Source organism: Cydia splendana, chromosome 9, assembly GCF_910591565.1.
Source record: "Cydia splendana chromosome 9, ilCydSple1.2, whole genome shotgun sequence".
In the NCBI taxonomy this organism is placed as follows: domain Eukaryota; kingdom Metazoa; phylum Arthropoda; class Insecta; order Lepidoptera; family Tortricidae; genus Cydia; species Cydia splendana.
In genome coordinates, this window is record NC_085968.1 from 86398 (window position 1) to 92242 (window position 5845).

The following is a 5845-nucleotide window of genomic DNA, read 5'->3' on the forward strand; positions in this document are numbered from 1 at the left end:
TACCCTCTTTTTATTTATTCTATCTTATTAAAGCTAAATGCCAGGGCACCGGTATTAAAACTTAGGGCTGCGCACGCACACGTTAATGCCTGGTTTACATGCGTGGCAACAGTGAACAAGCTTCACGGGACGCAGCTACGCGGTGAAATGAGCAATATCGCATGCTCCCTCTAACGCATAACTGCGTCCCTGACGCGTGTCGAGGCTTGCCACGCCACGCATGTAAACCATGCATCCGGTGTGCACTGGCCTTAAATCGAATCACTGTTTTGCAAAGAGTAGTATAATATAATTATAGTCTGTTCGAGAAACGGAAAACGGTGAAAAATAGAGGTACAGTCACCTGCAATAATATGTTACTGTTCGAAGGCCGCAAAAATATGTGACACGCTCTTATAGCTCTACAAATAAGATCGTGTCAGATATTTTTGCGGCCTTCGTTGTGTAACATATTATTGCAGGTGACTGTACTAATCCTAAAAATACGTGTGATACCTCATTAGATTCGTCATGATGCCTAGAAGCGTGTATTAAGCACAAAAAATATCAAAATTATAAACAAAAAAACGGGGAAAAAGTAGATATTTTTTTATTTCCCTAATATCTCAAAAAGTATTAATATTTTATATTAAGCGTGTATATGAGAAGGGCTCCAGAAAGCGACAAAATTTTACCATAGTTATTGATACATTGTTTATCGTTTTTAATAAAGAAGGTAGTTCGAGAAAGTTTTGTTAATTAAAAATTGCCTAACTTGTTGAAAAAATAACTTTAAGGTTTTCTGCAAGTAAGTAGTACATTTGTTGACATGTTTTAAATACACCATAATTAAAAAAAAATCAATGAATATTTAATACCTTTAAAATTATATTTAATGTTACGTACTCGCTTTTTCACGCCGCGCGCGTTTCCCGAAAATGAGGCGCTGTGTTCAGCGTTGAATAAAAAGTATTAATAATGGGGATACGGTTCTGCAAGGACTGCAAGTATGGAATGTTTGATTGGAAATATCCTCCTCTTTTATAATATTAATTTTGGTTTCTTAAATATTAATATTTTTTGAGATATTGGGGAAATAAAAAATATCTACTTTTTTCCCCCTTTTTTGTTTATAACTTTTGATATTTTTTGTGTGCTAATACACGCTTCGAATACATTTTTCTAGGCATCATCACGAATCTAATGAGGTATCACACGTATTTTTAGGATTACGGCTCGATTCGGAAAATGAATTAGATTTCTACTAGACTTCAACAAGTTACGATACGGATAATTTAAAGATATTTGTAAGATAGATATGTCAAATTTGACATTCCCGCGATTCTGGAGGTCCTCTTGAACGATTTCGACAAGTTATGACTTAGATATCCAAGTCACATCTAGCCGATATCTAATGTAGATCTAGTTGATCTCTAAATCGTCTCAAGATCTTGTGATTATCTCGAAATCCGAATAGGCCTGTTAGTATCTCTATTTTTCACCCTTTTCAGTTTCTCGAGCACACTATTATGTTTATTCATTAATGTAAATTACGAGAGAATTTAAACTTTAAATTATGTTCGGCGAGATAAAACCTCTTTGAACTTTGAAAATCTCATCATCATCATCATCTCAGCCATACGACGTCCACTGCTGAACATAGGCCTCCCCCTTGGACCTCCACACGTACCGGTTGCAAGCGACCCGCATCTAGGGTTTGCAATCCGGATCCGAAATGTATGCAATTATCCGGATCTGGATCCGGATCCGCGGATCTTCCCATACATTTCGGATCCGTCGTGCAAACCCTACCCGCATCCAGCGTCTTCCGGCGACCTTAACAATAAATATATTAAAATCGGGTCACTCACGTATTTTAAGTTGAAAAAACGCTCGACATGTTTCACTCCGTACCGAGTAGTGTCATCAGGAGCCTGCGTTTACGGTGACGGACCGGCGCAGACTGCGGGCCGCAGCTCTCCGTGCCCGATGACTCGGCGCAGGCGCCGGTGGCGGGAGGGGGGCGAGAAACTACCCTCATTGGCATTACAGTCAAATGATGGGTTGCACACAACACTCACTACGTCATTCGCTAATGGTTCGACTTACAATACGTGAGTGACCCGTTTTTAATATATTTAATATGTCTGTGTCTCACGGAAGTTTTGTTATTAAAAAAGACCTTAACAAGGTCGTCTGTCCATCTTGTGGGTGGACGTCCTACGCCCTCAACCTCATCAGTTGGATTAAAAAAAAAAATTGCTCGACCGAATTAAGAAGGCTCCGCTTCCATGCTTAGCTATTATCACAGAATAAATAATAGTACTACCGTACAGAAAGGAAACTTCCTACAAAACCGATGTTTGACAGCGGTTCAGGGTCGAATTATGCTGTCCCTTTCTAATATATGGCACTATCCCTTTCGGCTATTTAGGGTTGTCAAAATACAAGCAATTATCTTATCTGTGGCCGTGCACGCAAAGGGACGTCAAGTTGTTGTAGTGTGTGCTATACCTTACCCACGCATATACAGTGTTATAGTATATAAGGCTACACATGTATCATTTGAGAGGCATTATACTCATATCATACCAAGCAGTTGTTTGTATTTACGTCCCACCTCACATGGCGACCCTGCCAGTGCGGCCTTGTGCTGCACTGGCGGCGCGCCGCGCCGGCCAGTGAAGGTCGAGCCAGGGAAGATCGTTCGAAAATTAATATGTGACCTTTTTTTTAATTGTTTTTAAATCAACACAAAATTGAGAAAGTGCTAGAACAGTTAATTATAAATAGACTATGTGAACAACATTGCAAAAACATTTAGTGAAGTGACTCAAATAATAAGTAGTGAAGAAGTGACCTTAACATGACGATATTTAAATAAATGGACCGTATTTTCAAGAGTTTATTACGTACGTACAAGAAGACTGGACTTTAAATTAAAAACGAACAGCGATTACTGATTATGAACGGTTTGGGATAGTATGCAGCCGGGAGTTGTTGGTGTCCCTGGACTAGGACGGCGAGCCCGGGACAGGAGGTACGATACGAGTACGGTACGGCGGCAACAGCGCTAACAGAGAGGTGCTCAACGTGAAATAATTGGCTAGGTTATGATTAAAAGAAAATTTGAATAAAGGGTTGTTGGTACGTAGGTAAATAATATTTTTAGATTTTTATTTCTTTGTAGGTAAACTTTTGAATACATATTTGTTTTAGTTGTGGTACTTGGAAAATTGACTTTTTGAGTGTTAATTTTAATTAAAAAATTTATAGCCAATATAATAAGTAATTAATATTAAGGATATCGTTATATCCGCTTAAAGTTATAGAACTTTACCTAATATGGTTAAAAGGACGGTTAGTTGAAAATAAACATTTAAGTACTTACTTTTATATTTCTCACTTTTATAAATAGTTTTTTTTTGTGATCTAATTTTATATACATTTTAACACAGTAGTTTTCCAGCCACATGTTTGTTTGTTGTACATGTTTTTTTTTATTTTTGATTTATATAATCGTGTTATTTATAACGTGCCAAAAATACTAAAAGAAATAAACTATCATTCGTTGTAAATCAGTATACGAGTATTAGGTGTAAAATACAAATATAGCGCGGCGTTGCGAAAGCGTTCCCGTAAACGGTTTGGTATGCAAGAGGGTTTGTTATTACATCTCAAATTTCAGTCACAGGTGTCTTAAAATGAATCATTGTGACCAGCTTAATATAAATCTATGGTGCACAGTTTTAGATTATTTAAGTTTTATCAATTTTATCATAATGATACTTATTAATTGCTAGTAGCTAGTAGAGACCGCACCGACTTTTAACCATGGCATAGATTTGGTATTTTAGTATACAAATGTTTTTGTTCGTATTTAAGATTTTTTAAAGATTTTGTGTACCGGATTTAGGTATCATTTTGTTATTATTTATAATAACGTGGATCTGACATATTATTCAAGGAGTGACTAGATTAGTTAATACAAGAAATATACACCAATTACATACTTATGAAGAATGAGTTAATAGTTAAATAGCGAAATTGTAGAGTTTGTGTACACCAGTATTTGTAGGTATGGGCATGATACTGTAAAGATTAACGATGGTTTTCAAGGATCGCAAGTTTTGATAATGTATAGGTATAAGTAATTGAATGTTTATGGAAGTTTCAGAAAAGTGTTGAATGTGAAATAATGGATAGCTTGGTGTTGGATTGTTTAATAGAAAAGAAAATAGTTTGTTATTGGGAAAGTACGTTAGTAAAGTGGTTGGAAAACTGAAACGGATAAGTTTTTCAAAGGACGATTAGCCTGATCAACTAAGAGTTGGTGAAATTCTTATTTGTTGAAGTTTTCATAGTGTTTGAGGTTGAATTTTGAGTGTTTTGAAAGGAAAACGAAAGTAAATCGTAAAAAAAATATATATATCTCATCTCTATATATATATATATCCTATCTCATCTTCGGTGGCCCGAGAGGCGGGCTTGAGCGGTTAGGTTAGCAAGGGTACGCCACGATACAAGGCAGGCACGGAATCCTTGGAGGTCTGACCATGATTCGGTCGAGTATCGATCGTGGAGACTCCTTGGACACATGGAAGGTTATGATGTAAGGAAGTGTTAAAACAGGGGTCTCCAAACTTTTTTAGCTGAGGTCCATATTGCGCCTCAGAAATATTCGCGCGGGCCACTGTCGGTTTTTGCGTCGGGGGAGGGTGTCTGGTTGCTGCTGTTAGGAACAATTCCACAATGAATGTTGAACCCCTGGAGCCTGGCTCCCGCGGGCCGGACAGTGGGCACTCGGCGCTTTGGGTGTCGGCGGGCCGGATTGGAACGCGTCGCGGGCACAGATTAATAAATAGTTACTCGCGGGCCGGATTTGGCCCGCGGGCCGGGGTTTGGAGACCCCTGTGTTAAAAGAACTGCCTGAATGTGAATAGAAATATATTATGTATGTGTGCGCGCGCAAAAATAAAATATCCTTGTATCCTGAGCAAATATAGTTATTTGTACAACAAGAGATCAAAGTTTGATATTTCTTCGAGTGCTTATTTTGAGTCCCGTGCAAGCGAAAGATTCTATAATAGATTCACGAGCGTAGCGAGTGAATCTAATTTAGAATCTTGAGCGTAGTAAGGGATTCAAAAGCGCACGAGATGTAAATAACTTTGATCTCGTGTAGTACACAAAATTTTTCACCCTAAGCAGTGAGAACATACCTAGAGGGACAGAGATAATAGAACCCAAGTATATCGAACTTGTATTAGACCCCGCATGTTGAAATGACATTTGACTATAAAGGTCACTTGAATGTCATTTTGTCTCACTCAGTGAGCAAAATCGCATTTTGCTCACTGAATGAGACACACTCAGTGAGCAAAATGCGATTTTGCTCACTGAGTGAGACAAAATGACTCAGTGAGCAAAATCGCATTTTGCTCACTGTTTTTAAGAAGCAAAGTACCCTTGTTCGAGCTGCTGAGGTGAAAAATAAATGAATATTAAGGTCGGCCGACCACGTGTATAAAAGCGTTGTGTACCCTGGCCAAAAGTGATGTATATAAAATGCCCACTTCAAGTGTTTATGAAAAAAAAAATACTGTAAGTAGTAAAGTGACGTCTTAAATAAATATATAAAATAATGGATAGAATTGCAAGTCATACGTATATCATATAATGAACTCGGGAAATGACTAATTTTTAAATTATGTCGAAGAACAACTAAGGAGTACCTACATAGGTACCTATTGAACGATCGAAACATTAATGTAGACGGACGATTTAACAAGTATACAATAATTGTATAGATAAATATACATGGATTGGAATTTTGGATATGTACCTATATAGGTATAATATTCTG